Consider the following 18,797-nt stretch of genomic DNA (forward strand, 5'->3'; position numbering starts at 1 on the left):
TCGCTCTTCAATTTGTAACCAGAAAAACTACTAAACTGAGCAAGCAAGGATAATACTGCCAGAATGGATTTCTCAGGGTTAGAAATATATAATAGTAAATCATCTGCATATAGTGATAATGTATGTATCTCATTCCCACGGGTAATACCAAATATATTAGGAGAGTCACGAATAGCAATAGCTAGCGGTTCCAGGGCAATATTGGATAACAATGGACTACGAGTGCAACCCTGCCTAGGACCACAGAATAACTGAAAAAAGGGAGATCTTTCACTATTGGTAAAAACTGAAGCCAAAGTATATCAATTTAATCCAAGATATAAATATTGGACTAAAATTAAATTTCTCAAGGATATTAAACAAATGTGTCCATTCGACCCTATCAAAAGTGTTCTCAGCGTCCAATGAGATGATGCATTCTGGAGTTCCAGGTAAAGAAGTATAAACCAGCGGTCCCCAACCACCGGGCCGCGGACCGGTACCAGGCCGCAAAGCATGTGCTACTGGGCCGCAAGGAAACGACATGACTTGGCGATAGGAGTCAGCTGTACCTTTCCTCATTCCCTGTCATGCCCACCTTTGAGCTTGAACACACGCGAGGTCATTACCCGCGCGTCATCCATGTCAGCGCGGGAAGAAGGTCAACTCCTCGAGCTTGCAAATGACAGCGGGCTGAAAAGTATGTTTGACATAACATCTCTGCCGGCATTCCGGATCAAAGTCAAGGCTAAGTATCCTGAGATAGCCACGAAAGCACTGAAAACATTGCTTCCATTTCCAACATATCTCTGCAATGAATGCAACGAAAACCAAATTGCGGAATAGACTGGACATAAGGAACTCCCTTTGAGTATCGCTGTCTCCCGTCACCCCTTGATAGGACCGACTTGTTGCAGGGAAACAAGCCCAGGGCTCCCACTGATTCAGCGATATTGGTGTGTTGCAATGATTTTACAGGGAAAATATGTGCTGTGTGTTTAATATCCAAATGGTACTTAAAATGTTATGATGCTATTGACTTATATAACCATATAACAATTACAGCACAGAAACAGGCCATCTCGGCCCTTCTAGTCCGTGCTGAACGCTACTCTCACCTAGTCCCACTGACCTGCACTCAGCCCATAACCCTCCATTCCTTTCCTGTCCGTATGCCTATCTAATTTTTCTTTAAATGATAATATCGAACCTGCCTCTACCACTTCTACTGGAAATTCGTTCAACACTTACTTCAAGCTCCCCTGTCCTCCCCTGATAATTGACTTATCACTATATTCAAGTGAGGAAAATATGCGCTGTGTGTTTAATATTAAATTCATTAGATAAACCCTTTTAGAAACGAAATTGAGTGTATTAGCCACTTATCACCTATATTCCGGTCATGATTAACACACCCCGCCCCAAACAGAATCCCCAAAAATGATTTGTAGAGGAAAAAAATCGCATGTGCACTGGTGCCCGCGCAAGGCTTCATGGTCATTGTAGTCTTTCTCGGGGTAAACACAACGTATTTGACTGCTACTCTTGCCCGTTGGCAATCCTACCGCGCCCCCCCCGCCCCGGATCAGCCAGTCCGCAAGAATATTGTCAATATTAAACCGGTCCGCAGTGCAAAAGATGTTGGGGACCCCTGGTATAAACAATATTCATTAATCTCCTAATAATAAAAAAGGAGTAACGATTTTTAATAAATGCAGTCTGATCAACAGAAATAATTTGAGGCAATACATTCTCCAATCTCGTTGCCAATATTTTAGAAAAAATCTTAGAATCCACATTCGGCAAAGATATAGGCCTATAAGATGCACATTTAGTAGGAGCTTATCTTTTTTAAGAATTAGGGAAATAGAAGCTCGATAAGAAGATTAAGGTAATTTAACTATAGACACTGCATCCCTAAAGGTTCTATATAACCAAGGAGAAAGTATAGTAGAGAAGGATTTTTTATAATTCTACTGTATAACCATCTGGACCAGGTGCTTTTCCTGAATTCATTGAAGAAATAGCATTTTTTATTTCTTCTACCGTAATAGGTACATCTAGTTTTAAACGCTCATTGGTGGTAATTTTGGAATATTCAATTTCTTTAAAAATTTGTGCATTAAAGTGGAGTCATCAGGAAATTCTGATTGGTATAAAGAGGTATAAAATTCTTGAAAGGATTTGCTTATCTCATCATGATCAACTGTCAGAGTACCATCATTTTTACGAATCTTAACGATCTGGCGTTTAACTGAAGCCGATTTCAGTTGATTAGCCGGTAGTCTCCCAGTTTTATCACCTCCTCCCGTGGAGGGTCAGGCACCCTGAGCCAATAGACTGGTCCTAGACTTGTTTTCCATCTGGCATAGTTTTGCATTTTGTTGTTTGATTGTTGGGGTTTTTTGTATTGCTATATTTACGCTATTTATTTGCTATATTGCTCTATTCTTGGTTGGTGCGGCTGTAACGAAACCAAATTTCCCTCGGGTTTAATAAAGTATATCTATCTATCTATATAGAATTGACTCCTAGTTTTAATTAACTGATTTTCAATCGAAGATGATAGTAATAGACTTCCTGTAGATTTCTTTGATCTTGTCAACCAGCTTAAGTATTTCCTCATTAGTTCGCTTTGTTGGGGTAAACTTAACCTTATGAGTTAAAGCAAACTCATCTGCTAATCTAGCAGACTCCTGCAAAGTGGCAGCATCCTTTTCATCTAAGTACGTCTTTATGTCATCAGGGACGCACCTTTTGAATTCTTCAATTAAAACCAACTCTTTCAAGCTGTAAAATCATCATTTACATTTTCAGTTGTGCACCAGCGGTCAAAACACACAAACTTCTCATAAGCAAATTCCATATGTCTGGTTCACCGATTTCCTCAAATTTCTAAACTTTTGCCTCTATGCTTCTGGGACCAACTCGTGAACTTTGAGCACAGCCTGTTTCACTATGTCATAATCAGCTGCTTCATCAACTGTCAAAGCAGAATACGCTTGCTTAATTACACTTCCCCTTAATTACACTTTGTAAGAGAATAGGCCAACCCTCTTTTGGTCACTTTAAACTCTGAGCAACCTTCTCAAAATGCTTTAAGTATTTATCAACCTCTGCCTCATCAAATAGAGGTACTAATTTAACTTCCCGACTGGCCTCAAGCTTATCACCAGAGTCTAACGCCAGACCCCTTTGTTGCAATCTCGCTATTGTTTCCAGCTCGAACAGCCTGTCTTTCTGCTTCCTCCCTCTGTTTTTCTGCCTCTCTAGCCTCAAACTGCCTCTGCCTTTCTGCAGCCTCCATCTTTAATTTTTCTAACTTGTATGGGAGCTCAAGCTCACTAGGTTTACTTTCAGGAAACACCTCCAACTCCTCCACTTTAAACACACCCTCTGATACATAACGCTCAACTATTATCCTCTGCAACTGTGTCCTGTTCATTGTCGATTTCACCTTAGCAAGTTGTAACCTTTTAGCAATAGTCAACAACTCAATACTGCTGGTGTCCTCTCATGCCTCAGAGGTTGGCACTTCCAGAAATCTATCAACATCCATTGCTGCTCACTTTCCACACACAAATAAATCAAAAGAGATTTCCCCAATGAAATCGATAATTAATCAATCAATACACCCCCAAATTTGTTCATATTCCGGATGCAGGCCCCAATTTTGTTACGAACCGTAATGTTTTGGAAACGAACCAGCAGCAATAAACTACAGCTGAAGTCTGGATTTGATTTTGAACCACTACCTTTATTAGTATAGAACGTAGAACCTGGAATAGTACAGCACAGTACAGGCCCTTCGGCCCACAATGTTGTGCCGACCCTCAAACCCTGCCTCCCATATAAGCCCCCACCTTAAATTCCTCCATATACCTGTCTAGTAGTCTCTTAAACTTCACTAGAGTATCTGCCTCCACCACTGACTCAGGCAGTGCATTCCACGCACCAGCCACTCTCTGAGTAAAAAAACCATCCTCTAATATCCCCCTTGAACTTCTCACCCCTTACCTTAAAGCCATGTCCTCTTGTATTGAGCAGTGGTGCCCTGGGGAAGAGGCATTGGCTATCCACTCTATCTATTCCTCTTATTATCTTGTACACCTCTATCATGTCTCCTCTCATCCTCCTTCTCTCCAAAGAGTAAAGCCCTAGCTCCCTTAATCTCTGATCATAATGCATACTTTCTAAACCAGGCAGCATCCTGGTAAATCTCCTCTGTACCCTTTCCAATGCTTCCACATCCTTCCTATAGTGAGGTGACCAGAACTGGACACAGTACTCCAAGTGTGGCCTAACCAGAGTTTTATAGAGCTGCATCATTACATCGCGACTCTTAAACTCTATCCCTCAACTTATGAAAGCTAACACCCCATAAGCTTAAACAACAGGAATTCTGCAGATGCTGGAAATTCAAGCAACACACATCAAAGTTGCTGGTGAACGCAGCAGGCCAGGCAGCATCTGTAGGAAGAGGTGCAGTCGACGTTTCAGGCCGAGACCCTTCGTCAGGACTAACTGAAGGAAGAGTGAGTAAGGGATTTGAAAGTTGGAGGGGGAGGGGGAGATGCAAAATGATAGGAGAAGACAGGAGGGGGAGGGATAGAGCCGAGAGCTGGACAGGTGATAGGCAAAAGGGGATACGAGAGGATCATGGGACAGGAGGTCTGGGAAGAAAGACAAGGGGGGGGGGACCCAGAGGATGGGCAAGAGGTATATTCAGAGGGACAGAGGGAGAAAAAGGAGAGTGAGAAAAAGAATGTGTGCATAAAAATAAGTAACAGATGGGGTACAAGGGGGAGGTGGGGCCTTAGCGGAAGTTAGAGAAAAGTCGATGTTCATGCCATCAGGTTGGAGGCTACCCAGACGGAATATAAGGTGTTGTTCCTCCAACCTGAGTGTGGCTTCATCTTTACAGTAGAGGAGGCCGTGGATAGACATGTCAGAATGGGAATGGGATGTGGAATTAAAATGTGTGGCCACTGGGAGATCCTGCTTTCTCTGGCGGACAGAGCGTAGATGTTCAGCAAAGCGGTCTCCCAGTCTGTGTCGGGTCTCGCCAATATCGCTTTCATAAGCTTTCTTAACTACCCTATCCACCCACCTGTGAGGCAACTTTCAGGGATCTGTAGACATGTACCCCGAGATCCCTCTGCTCCTCCACACTACCAAGTATCCTGCCATTTACTTTGTACTCTGCCTTGGAGTTTGTCCTTCCAAAGTGTACCACCTCACACTTGCCCGGGTTAAACTCCATCTGCCACTTCTCAGCCCACTTCTGCATCCTATCAATGTCTCTCTGCAATCTTTGACAATCCTCAACACTATCTACAACACCACCAACCTTTGTGTCGTCTGCAAACTTGCCAACCCACCCTTATCTATTTATAATACAGTAACTTAAGCAAGATAAACAAAAGTTAACAGTGTTATGTGTATATGTGTGTAAATATAACTCCCAAACTATTGAGCTTGGGGGAAACAAGGCTTAGAGTCTTGAGATGGTAAAGTATTAAAGTTCAGTTCATCCACGGAATAGGGGATGAGAGAGAAATATTTGTAATCCAGGCTAAATGTCAAGAGAAGGCAATTGTGTCGAATTCCACAGGTTCCACGGTGGTAGAACAGGAGAACAGTCGCTGTAGATTTTATCTGTCGTCGTTCCAAATCCACATACGAATTATCACCGGAAGTGACTTGTCACAAGGGGTATCGTCTTCAAGTGAATTACCACACCACACCCAGGCAAGGGTTAACACATAAGTGGACTTCACAGGATACCCCAAATTCGATCCACTCCTATGGATCACACGAGGTGACAACCACACATTCGATGTACGCTGAATCGATAATTAACCCACCCTTATGGGCATAGGAAAGTTCTGAACAGTGACCCTTGGCCACTAGATCCCTGGTTTCGATCCTTACATTTTACCTCCTTTGTCTCCATCTGACTCAGTGTCCGTGTCCTCGGTTAAAACTAAACAAGCTGCGAGCGATGTAAACAAGCTGCAAGTCAGACTGATTCGCCTTCTTAATCTCCCTTTCTCTGTCATAAAGTGACTGTCCACAGCAAACAAACCCTAGGGATTCATAACAGCGGCCACTCCCCGTTGTGAATTGACTGGTATGCCAGTAGTTGGGTTGACTGTGTGAATCCCTTCCCTCATTCTGAGCAGGTGAATGGCTTCTCCCCAGTGCAAACTTGCTGATGTCGCTGTAGGCTGGATGATCGTGTGAATCTCTTCCCACATTCTGATCGGGTGAATGGCTTCTCCCCAGTGTGAACTCGCTGATGACTCTGTAGGTCAGATGAGTGAGTGAATCTCTTCCCACAGACTGAGCAGGTGAACGGCTTTTCCCCAGTGTGGACTCGCTGGTGTTTCTGTAGGTTGGATGAGTGAGTGAATCTCTTCCCACAGACTGAGCAGGTGAACGGCCTCCTCCCTGTGTGAACTGACTGGTGTGCCAGTAGGTGGGATGACTGAGTGAATCCTTTCCCACATTCTGAGCAGGTGAACGGCTTCTCCCCAGTGTGAACTGACTGGTGTACCAGTAGGTGGGATGACCGAGTGAATCTTTTCCCACAGTCTGAACAGGTGAACGGCTTCTCCCCAGTGTGAATTTGCTGGTGTCTATGTAGGTTGCATGACAGAGTGAATCTCTTCCCACATTCTAAGCAGGTGAATGGCTTCTCCCCAGTGTGAACTCGCTGATGACTCTGTAGGGTGGAAGAGTGAGTGAATCTCTTCCCACATTCTGCGCAGGAGAACGGCTTCTCCCCAGTGTGAACTCGCTGATGACTCTGTAGCTGGGATGACTGAGAGAATCTCTTCTCACAGACTGAGCAGGTGAACGGCCTCTCCCTGGTGTGAACTGACTGGTGTGCCAGTAGTTGTGATGACCGAACGAATCCCTTCCCACATTCTGAGCAGGTGAACGGCTTCTCTCCAGTGTGAACTGACTGGTGTGCCAGTAGTTGGGATGACTGAGTGAATCCTTTCCCACATTCTGAGCAGGTGAATGGCCACTCCCCACTGTGAACTGACTGGTGTGCCAGTAGTTGAGATGACCGAGTGAATCCCTTCCCACATTCTGAGCAGGTGAACGGCTTCTCCCCAGTGTGAAGTCGCTGGTGATTCTGTAGGGTGGATGACTGAGTGAATCCCTTCCCACATTCTGAGCAGATGAACGGCTTCTCCCCAGTGTGAACTTGCTGGTGACTCTGTAGGGCGGATGACTGATTGAATCCCTTCCCACAGATTGAGCAGGAGAATGGCTTCTCCCCAGTGTGAACTCGCTGGTGTCTCTGTAGGTTGGATGATACAGTGAATTTCTTCCCACAGACTGAGCAGGTGAACGGCTTCTCTCCAGTGTGAACAGACTTGTGTCTCTGTAGGTTGGATGACTCAGTGAATCTCTTCCCACAGTCTGAGCAGGTGAATGGCTTCTCCCCAGTGTGAACTCGCTGATGACTCTGTAAGTTGGATGACTGACTGAATCCCTTCCCACAGACTGAGCATGTGAATGGCTTTTCCCCAGTGTGGACTCGCTGATGGATCTGTAGGGTGGATGAATCAGTGAATCTTTTCCCACAGACTGAGCAGGTGAACAGCTTCTCCCCAGTGTGAACGCGTTGGTGTTTCTGTAGAGTGGAAGAGTGAGTGAATCCCTTCCCGCAGTCTGAGCAGGTGAACGGCTGCTCCCTGGTGTGAACTCGCTGGTGTGCCATTAGGTCAGATGACTGAGTGAATCCCTTCCCCACAAATTCAGCAGATGACTAGCCTCTGACTGGTGTGTCCACAGGTGGGATGACCGACTGAATCCTTTCTCACACACAGAACAGATGAATGGCCTTACCCAGTGTGAACTTGCTGATGTACCTTCAATTGAGATGACTGAGTGAATCCATTCCCACTGTCTGAGCAGGTGAACGGCCTCTCCCCTGTGTAAAACAACAGGTGTGCCGGTTGGTCAAATGACCGAATGAATCCCTCCCCACAGTCTTCGCAGGAAGGATGGTCAATTGAATCCCTTGCTCCACTTCTTAAACATCTAGACAGAGACAGCAAAACTGACGTGTTTGAGATTCCTGGAGACCATAAGACCATAAGACATAAGACCGTAAGACAAAGGAGCAGAAGTAGGCCATTCGGCCCATCGAGTCTGCTCCACCATTTTATCATGAGCTGATCCATTCTCCCATTTAGTCCCACTCCCCCGCCTTCTCACCATAACCTTTGATGCCCTGGCTACTCAGATATCTATCAATCTCTGCCTTAAATACACCCAATGACCTGGCCTCCACTGCCACCTGTGGCAACAAATTCCATAGATTCACCACCCTCTGGCTAAAAAAATTTCTTCGCATTTCTGTTCTGAATGGGCGCCCTTCAATCCTTAAGTCATGCCCTCTCGTACTAGACTCCCCCATCATGGGAAACAACTTTGCCTCATCCACTCTGTCCATGTCTTTCAACATCCGAAATGTTTCTATGAGGTCTCCCCTCATTCTTCTAAACTCCAAGGAATACAGTCCAAGAGTGGACAAACGTTCCTCATATGTTAACCCTCTCATTCCCGGAATCATTCGAGTGAATTTTCTCTGTACCCTCTCCAACGTCAGCACATCCTTTCTTAAATAAGGAGACCAAAACTGCCCACAGTACTCCAAGTGAGGTCTCACTAGTGCCTTATAGAGCCTCAACATCACATCCCTGCTCCTATACTCTATTCCTCTAGAAATGAATGCCAACATTGCATTCGCCTTCTTTACCACCGACTCAACCTGGAGGTTAACCTTAAGGGTATCCTGTACGAGGACTCCCAAGTCCCGCTGCATCTCAGAACTTTGAATTCTTTCCCCATTTAAATAATAGTCTGCCCATTTATTTTTTCCGCCAAAGTGCATAACCATACACTTTCCAACATTGTACTTCATTTGCCACTTCTCTGCCCATTCTTCCAATCTATCCAAGTCTCTCTGCAGACTCTCCGTTTCCTCAGCACTACCGGCCGCTCCACCTATCTTCGTATCGTCAGCAAACTTAGCCACAAAGCCATCTATTCCATAATCCAAATCGTTGATGTACAATGTAAAAAGAAGCAGCCCCAATACGGACCCCTGTGGAACACCACTGGTAACCAGCAGCCAACCAGAATAGGATCCTTTTATTCCCACTCTCTGTTTCCTGCCAATCAGCCAATGCTCTATCCACGTATGTAACTTTCCCGTAATTCCATGGGCTCTTATCTTGTTAAGTAGCCTCATGTGTGGCACCTTGTCAAACGCCTTCTGAAAATCCAAATATACAACGTCCACTGCATCTCCCTTGTCTAGCCTACTTGTAATTTCCTCGAAAAATTGTAATAGGTTTGTCAGGCAGGATTTTCCTTTAAGGAATCCATGCTGAGTTCTGCCTATCTTGTCATATGCCTCCAGGTACTCTGTAACCTCATCCTTGACAATCGACTCCAACAACTTCCCAACCACGGATGTCAAGCTAACAGGTCTATAATTTCCTTTTTGCTTCCTTGCCCCCTTCTTAAATAGCGGAGTGACATTTGCAATCTTCCAGTCCTCCGGAACCATGCCAGAATCTATCGACTTTTGAAAGATCATTGCTAATGCCTCCGCAATCTCCACAGCTACTTCCTTCAGAACACGAGGATGTATTCCATCTGGTCCAGGAGATTTATCTACCCTTAGACTATTCAGCTTCCTAAGTACTTTCTCTGTCGTAATTGTGACTGCGCACACTTCTCTTCCCTGCCACTCTTGAGTGTCCGGTATACTGCCGATGTCTTCCTCAGGGAAGACTGATGCAAAATACTCGTTCAGTTCCTCTGCCATCTCCTTATCTCCCATTACAATTTCTCCAGCATCATTTTCTATGGGTCCTATATCTACTCTCACCTGTCTTTTACTCTTTATATACTTGAAAAAGCTTTTTGTATCCTCTTTGATATTATTTGCTAGCTTCCTTTCATAGTTAATCTTTTCCCTCTTAATGACCTTCCTGTTTTCCTTTTGTAAGGTTTTAAAAACTTCCCAAACCTCTGTCTTCCCACTAATTTTTGCTTCCTTGTATGCCCTCTCCTTTGCTTTAACTTTGGCTTTGACTTCTCTTGTCAACCACGGTTGCATCCTTTTTGCATTCGAAAATTTCTTCTTTTTTGGAATATACCTGTCTTGCACCTTCCTCGCTTCTCGCATAAACTCCAGCCACTGCTGCTCTTCCTTCTCATTTTTAACCTGTGAAAAGATTTACAAAATCCATCAATGGGTGTAGGACAACATTTCAGATGAGATCTGACATCACACTGTTACAGTGAGGTTCAACCCAAGTGGGACAGAGAAATCATCTCCTGACTGGGCACAGTACTGGTATCCAGAATGACCATCAATTCCCTGATGCTCTTCCTGTCTCTATAAGAATGAGGCTTTCTGCTTTCTCCAGTCTGTGACCTGGCTCAGTTTGACATTCTCCACTGGTATTATTCCCTGTTCCTGCTGAGCTGCATGGCTGCCTGACCTTACAGTATCTGAAACACTCTCACGCATATAGTCTTTCTTGAAGTGCAGCTGGAATTTTCTTTTACGTACTATTAACTTAAGGTGCCACAGTTTTAATGCCATGTAGAAAATTCCTGCTGAGATGAATAGTTGGTCCGCACAGCTGTTAAAAGGACTTAAAGTGAATTTTTGTATTATTTCAGGTTCTTGTCACAGTCATAGAAAATTACAACACAGAAACAGGCCCTTTGGCCCACCTAGTTTGTGCTGAACTATTTAAACTGTTTCCTCCCGTACCCCTACCATCCAGTTACCTATGCAAACCTCTTAAATGTTGAAATCGAGCTTGCATGCACCACTTGTGCTGGCTGCTCATTCCACATTCCACTTCTTCTGTGTGAAGAAGTTTCCCCTCATGTTCCCCTTAATGTTTCACCTTTCACCCTTAACCCATGACCTCTGGTTGTAGTCCCACCCAATCTCAGTGCAGAAAGCCAGCTTGCATTTGCCCTATCTATATGCCTCTATCACAATCAAATCTCCCCTCAGTCTTCTACATTCCAAGGAATAAAGCCCTGACCTGTTCAATCTTTCCTTATAACCCAAGTCCTCCAGACCTGGCAAAATCCTTGTGAATTTTCTCTGAACTCTTTCAACCTCTTACAACTTTCCTGTAGGTAGGTGACCAAAACTGCACATAATACTACAAATTAGGCCTCACTAATATCTTCTACAAGTCAACATAACATCCATCTATTATTGTCAGTACTTTGGTTCATGAAGGCAATGGGCTGAAATCTTTCTTTCTGTCCCTATCTAACTGTGATACCACTTTCAGTGAATTAAGGACTTGTATTCCCAGGTCCTTTGCTGCCACAACACTCCTCCGTGCCCGACCAGTCACTGTGAAAGACCTCCCTTGGTAACTCACACTTATCTGCATTAAATACCATTTTGCATTTCTCAAACCATTTTCCCAGTTGGTCCAGATCGCACTGTAAGCCATGATAATCTTCCTCGCTGTCCACGACACCCCCAGTCTTGGTGACAGCCACAAATTTGCTGATCCAGTTAACCACACTATCATCTGGGTTACTGATATAGATGACAAACAATAGATCCGGCACTGATCCCTGCGGCACACCATCAGTCACCGGCCTGCAGTCAGAGAGACAACCATCTGCTACCACAGTCTGGCTTCTCCCAAAGACAGTGTCTCATCCAATTTACCATCTCACCTTGAATGCTGAGTGACTGAACCTTCTTGACCAACCTCCAATATGAGACTTTGTCAAGTGCTTTGCTAAAATCCATGTAGACAACATCCACTGCCTTGTCTTAATCCACTTCCCTGATAACTTCCTCGAGAGACTCTGTACGATTGGTTAGACATCACCTACCATGCACACAGCCCTGCTGCCTATCCTTAATCAGTCCACATCTATCCAAATACTTATATAGTCAGTTCCTGCACATACGTCCAATAACTTTCCCACTATTGATGTCAAGCTCACCAACATACAATTTCTTACTTTATTTTTAGAGCCTTTCTTGAACAGCGGAACAACATTGGCTATCCTCCAATCCTCCAGTACCTCACCTGTCTCTAAGGATTATTTAAGTATCTGTGCTTGGGCCCCGACAACTTCTGCACTTGTCTTCCGCAGGGTCCTAGGGAACAACTTGTCATGCTAATTTGCCTTAAGAGAGCAAATACCTCCACCTCTGTAATCTGAACAGGGTCCATGAAGTTGATGCTGCTTTGCCTCACTTCTGCAGACTCTGTGTGCATCTCCTGAGTAAATACAGATGCAAAACAAATCTCACACATCTATGTGAACATCTATCCAGAACGAGGGGTCACAGTTTGAGGATAGAGGGGAAGCCTTTTAGGACCGAGATTAGGAAAAACTTCTTCACACAGAGAGTGGTGAATCTGTGGAATTCTCTGCCACAGCAAACTGTTGAGGCCAGTTCATTGGCTATGTTTAAGAGGGAGTTAGATATGGCCCTTGTGGCTACAGGGGTCAGGGGGTATGGAGGGAAGGCTGGGGCGGGGTTCTGAGTTGGATGATCAGCCATGATCATAATAAATGGCGGTGCAGGCTCGAAGGGCCGAATGGCCTACTCCTGCACCTATTTTCTATGTTTCTATGTTTCTATGTTGTCTTCCCATATGGATTACCATTCTAATCTTGCAGAGGATTAATTTTTTCCCTTAACTGTCTTCGCTCTTAACATATCTGCAGAATCCACGAGGATTCTCCTTCACCTTGTCTGCTGGGGCAACCTCATGCTTTCTTTAATTTCTGTCTTAAGTGTTCACTTGAATTTCCTGTATCTCATAAGTACCCCATTTGTTCCTATCTGCCTGTACCTGGTATGTACCTCCTTTTTATTGATCTGGAGATGAAAGTCAAAAGGGGTGATTGAGCTGCACAGTGGGGGGAGGGTTAAACAGAAGTTGCAGGGGGAATGGGAGCCTGAATAACAGAACAGATGGTGGAGGGGTGGTGGAGACAGATATTATTCAGTCCTCAGACAAAGTCTGAATGAAAAAGTTGAGCATGGTGCAGTGAATATGCTGAGCCCTGTATATTTCAATACAAGGAGCAGCGTAGGAAAGGCGGATGTGTTCAGGGCATGGATCAACACCTGGAATTAAGATACTGTGGATTGGGAGAGGCTGCTTTATGGCAAAGGTGTGCTTGGTAAATGGGAGGCCTTCAAATCAAAATTTTGATAGCACAAAGCGGGTATGTGCTTGTCAGAATAAAAGGTAAAGATAGAAACTGTAGGGAACCTTGGTTTTCAAGAGATATTGAGATGCTGGTGAAGCACAAAATGGAGTTGCAGAACAGGGATAGGCAGGCAGGTTCTTATGGAGTGTAAGAAATGCAAGAGAACACATAAGAAATAAATCAGGATGGCAAAAAAAGGCATGAGGTTGCTGTCGCAGAAAAGATGAAGGATAACTCTCAGGGATTCTAGAGATAGATTAAGAGCAAAAGGATTGCAAGGCACAAAGTTGGTCTTCTGGAAGACCGGAATGGCAACCAAAGCAGATAGGGGAGATCTTAAATATGTTTTCATCTCTATTTACTCAGCAGATGGACAAAGGGTCTATGGGGGAGTGTGGGAAAGTGGCAGTAATACTGTGGACCCTGTACAGATTAAAGAAGAGAAGTTATTTCGCTGTTCAATATAGAACATAGAAATATACAGCATATTCCAGGCCATTCAGCCTAAAATGTTGGGCCAACCATGTAACTTACTCTAGAAACTGCCTAGAATTTCCCTAGCGCATAGCCCTCTATTTTTCTCAGCTCCATGTACCTATCTAAGAGGCTGTTAAAAGACTCTATTGTATCTGCCTTGACCACTGCTGCTGGCAGCCCATTCCACGCACGCACCATTCTGTGTAAAAAAACGTACCACTGACATCCCCTCTGTACCTACTTCCAAGCACCTTAAAACTGTGCCCGTCGTGTTACCCATTTCAGTCCTGGGAAAAAACCTCTGGCTATCCACATGATCAATGCCTCTCATCAATTTATACACCTAAAAAAGACTCTAAACATAAACAAGGAAATTATAAATGGCTTTGAGGATTCATTAGAAGTACACAAAATTATGAGGGTACAGATAAGGTAAATGCAAGCAGCTTTTTCTACAGAGGTTGGGTGGGATGACAACCAGAGGTCATGGATAAGTGGGGAAGGTGAAAATTTAACAGGAACATTTGGAAAAGCTCTTTACTGAAATGGTCGTGAGAGTGTGTAACGAAATACCAGCACGAGTGGTGAATGTGAGCTCGATTTCAGAATTAAGAGGAGTTTCATTGGTACCTGGATGGTAGGGGTATGGAGGGCGATGGTCCCGGTGCAGGCAGTTGCATTAGACAGCTTAAATGATTTTTAGGCATTGACTAGATGGGCCAAATAGCCTGTGTCTGAACTGAACTTCTCCATACTTCTATGACAAAGAAGCTGGCCAAACTTGTTTGGAAGGGAAAAGGTAGGAGTGACAATGGAGCAGCAATAGCTGGAGTTTCTGGGGGCAATTCGGGAGCTGAGTGATCGATACATCCCAAAGAACTGGAAGCATTGGAAAGGCAGGAGGACACAACCCTGGCTGAAATGAGAAGCCAAAGCCAACATAAAAGCCGGAGAGGGCGAACAAAAGAGCAAAAACTATTGGGAAGCTTTTAGAAACCAACAGAAGACGACTAAAAAAAAAGTCAGATGAACTCAGGGCTTGGAATTATGATATTGCAGTCATTAATGAGTCTTGGTAGCACCCAACAATCTGAGATATTTAGAGGAACAAAATATCCGGGGCCCCAATATCTCTTGAAGACCAAGGTACCAGGCAACAGTTACCTTTCAACTTTTATTTTGACAGGCACATACAAACCAGACACCCTCAAAATTTCACTTCTGAAGGCCTCCCACTTGCCAAGTACTCCTTTGCTAGAAAACAGCCTGTCTCAAACCACACGTCAGATCCTTTCTTCAATTTAGAATCTAAACCCGTGGTTCAGACATCTCTTTTTGCATATTTATTTTGAATCTCATGGCATTATGATCACTAATTTCTGTCACCAGCCCTGGATCATTTCCTAACAGCTTACTGCACACTTCTATGTCGGGAATTCTACGTACTGATTAAGGACACATTTGACAAACTCTACCCCATCTAGTCCTTTTACAGTATGGGAGTCCCAGTCAATATTTGGAAAGCTAAAATCACTTACTGGAACAACCTTTGTTTCTTGGCATGGTCTGCGATCTCTCAATAAATTTGTTCCTCTAAATCCCTCAAACTGTTGGGAGCAACCAAGTCCCAATAATGGCTACAATATTATAATTCCCTGTCCTCAGCTCAGCACATTCATCACACCATGTTCAATCATTTGATTGCAGACTCTATCTGAGGTCTGAACAACATCTGACTGGTGTCAAGAAAATGAACTCTCCCTCATTGTCACAAAAACAAAGAAGCTGATTGTGGATGACAGGAGGAATGGAGACAGGCTAACCTCTATTGGCATCAATGGATCTGGGGTTAAGAAGGCATAAACATCACCAAGGATCTCACTTTGTCTGTACATACTGGCTGTGTTGTGAAAAGAGCACAGCAGCACCTCTTTCACCTTAGATGGTTGAAGAAGGTGGGGATGGGGCCTTAAATCCTAAGGACTTTCTACAGGAACACAATTGAGAGCATCCTGACTGGCTGCATCACTGCCTGGTAAGGGAACTGTACTTCCATTAATCACAGGACTCTGCAGAGAGTGGTGCAGACAGCCCAGCGCATTGTAGATGTGAACTTCTCACTATTCAGGACATTTACAGGGACAGGTGTGTAAAAGGGGCCCAAAGGATATTGGGGACCCAATCCACCACAACCACAAACTGTTCCTGCTGCTACCATCCAGGAAACGGTACCACAGCAAAAGGACCAACAGGCTCCAGGACATCATCTTCTCCCAGGCCGTCAGACTGATTAATTCATGCTGATACAATTGCATTTCTATGTTATATTGACTGTCCTATGTACAAACTATTTATTATAAATTACTATAAATTACACACTGCACATTCAGATGGAGATGTAATGTACAGATTTCTACTCCTCATGTATATGAAGGATGCATGTAATAAATACAATTCAATTCAATTCACCCTCTCCACTATCTGTTCTGACATTCTGTCTCCCATTTCCCCTTTAACTTATTTTAACCCCCCACATCACCCTCTCCCCCCACACTAGCACTAGCAAGGCTTACCACTAGGATATTAGTCCCCTCTTGTTCTGTACCCCTAACTAACAAATCCCCTATCACCCCTTTGACTTTCCTCTGCCAGGTAATCCCCCCCCCCAACAGTTTCTAAAGTGGTCCACCTGTTGTTATGTGGGAAAGCAGAAAGAGTACTCTGTGATGTCTGTTTAACCTCATTCCCCTTCCAGACTCTCACCCAGTTTCCTGTGTCCTGCACCTTGGGTGTAACTCACCTCTCTTCATGTCATACCTATCACCCTCTGCATCTCCTGGATGATCCAGAATTCATCCATTTCAAGTTCCAGCTCCTTAAAGTGCAGGGTTACAAGCTGCAGCTGGATGCACATCTTGTAGGTGAGGGCATCAAGGACATGGAGGTCTCCCCACCTTCCCACCAATGTCCCCTCTAATTTGTAATGACCAGTGTGCACATAAATCTTGTATCGTGCATTTTTCTACCCAGTGACAACATGCAATATGTGCACAGTGAATTTGATATAGAGAGGTATTCATTTTGACAGGTATCAAATCACTGTCGATAAGAACTTTGATTTCCTCTGGGTTCGAACGAGTTCATCTGCACTCTCACACAACCTATGTAGCAGGCCTGTAACGGGTAATGAAGGATTTTCTCACCAGGGCTTTTGCACATTGTCCATATAAGACCATAAGACCATAAGACAAAGGAGCAGAAGTAGGCCATTTGGCCCATCGAGTCTGCTCTGCCATTTTATCATGAGCTGATCCATTCTCCTATTTAGTCCCACTCCCCCACCTTCTCTCCATAACCTTTGATGCCCTGGCTACTCAGATACCTATCAATCTCTGCCTTAAATACACCCAATGACTTGGCCTCCACTGCTGCCCGTGGTAACAAATTCCATAGATTCACCACCCTCTGACTAAAAAAATTTCTTTGCATTTCTGTTCTGAATGGGCACCCTTCAATCCTGAAGTCACTCCCTCTCATACTAGACTCCCCCATCATGGGAAACAACTTTGCCACATCCACTCTGTCCATGCCTTTCAACATTCACAATGTCTCTATGAGGTCTCTATGTGGTTTGCTTGCTAAATTATGCTCTAAATGGTCAGATTTCCAAATATCACTCCACTTCTTCCCACTTGTAAATTCTTCAGCAACTGTTGCATCACCACAATACACACAGGTAACACCAGCTTCTGAATTGTACATAAATATTTCCCCTCAACCCTCCTGAAGAATTGAGGATATATAAAAAAAAATCATTTTGAACCTATGTAACCTCTGGCTAAAAGAATAATTGGGACTGAATAGGAATTTTTAAACTGAAGTAAACTCCCATCTTCAGCGGTTAGCTAAGACCGGCTCACTACCAGTTCTCTGCGGCTTGCAGAGAGACACACTGAGAGCTGATAACATTATACATTGTACTCTCATTAGTTGATAACATTATACATCGTACCCTCGTTTGAGTAAAGGGAGGAGGCCTCGCCAATAAGGACAAGAATGAACATCTGTCTGTAATAAAATCAGTGCTTCGCAGAAGGAATAACTGATAAGGACTGGACTGTACATCCATCTGTAATTAAAACCTTGATTAAGTGAACTCTCTTATCTAATTAATTAAGTTTTGCACCAACAGACTTGGTGGGCGTACCAGTTCAAATAACATCTTCCAATAGTAATGTATGGGGCTTACTATGTATAAATATACGGCTGTAACCTGACTAAGTCAGTCCACTTGTCAGTTGGTGGCAGTGCTTACATGCCTTCTCTTTGACAACTGGGTCTCAAACTCCTGCAGGAGAATGCGGAATAAACTGTGGTGTCGATAAGAAGCTGGTCTCCCGAGTTTTATTCAAATTCAACTTTAACATTTGGCGTCACAAACAGGATCCGAATATAGGGAGTGCCAAGCAGACTGTGGTGGGATATTACCTCATGAGAACAAGTTGTAAATTTGATATGGAAAAGAACTGTGGGAAGAAGTGGAAATTGTTGATAAAGGAATGGAAGGAAAAGGCAGATGTAAAGTGGAACAGTATATTTTTAGCAAGTTGGAGGAATAATCCATGTGAGAAAGGGATAGAGGTATGTACTGCAGAAGGAACGCCAAAGGTTGGGAGACGCTAAAAGCAGAGCATGAATATGTGGATGGGCAGAGTTAATGGCTCCACAAAGACAATTGCCCACCCAATAATGATAATGATCATGAATCAGGCCCCAGATAGAAAAGAAAAACCAGCACAGTTTGCTCAGTATGTATGCAGTACTATACAAATGTATAATACGACCCTGCAAGATTTATTCGGTCTCTGCTGCATGATTCTCTCAGCTGATGAGGGACGGAAATGGAAGGCAGAATTGAGATACCAAACCTATTAGTAGTTACAGGTGGGAAACCATAATGAGAATGAACAGACAGACCAGATTATTCAAGCCCTGGAAAGGGCTCTCCAGCACCCTGTAAACATCACTAAAGTACTTTAGTGCAAACCTAAGCCCGGGGAATCAGGACCAGACTATCG

The 18,797-nt window shown here is 44.0% G+C and overlaps 1 pseudogene; it reads right to left on the reverse strand.

The window, feature by feature from the left end:
• Nucleotides 1-278: 278 nt before the first annotated feature.
• LOC134346479 (zinc finger protein 721-like) overlaps nucleotides 279-18,797 on the reverse strand; it is a 71,167-nt pseudogene continuing 52,648 nt past the window's right edge.

The sequence above is a fragment of the Mobula hypostoma genome, chromosome 5 (genome assembly GCF_963921235.1).
Source record: "Mobula hypostoma chromosome 5, sMobHyp1.1, whole genome shotgun sequence".
NCBI classification, from domain to species: Eukaryota; Metazoa; Chordata; class Chondrichthyes; order Myliobatiformes; family Myliobatidae; genus Mobula; species Mobula hypostoma.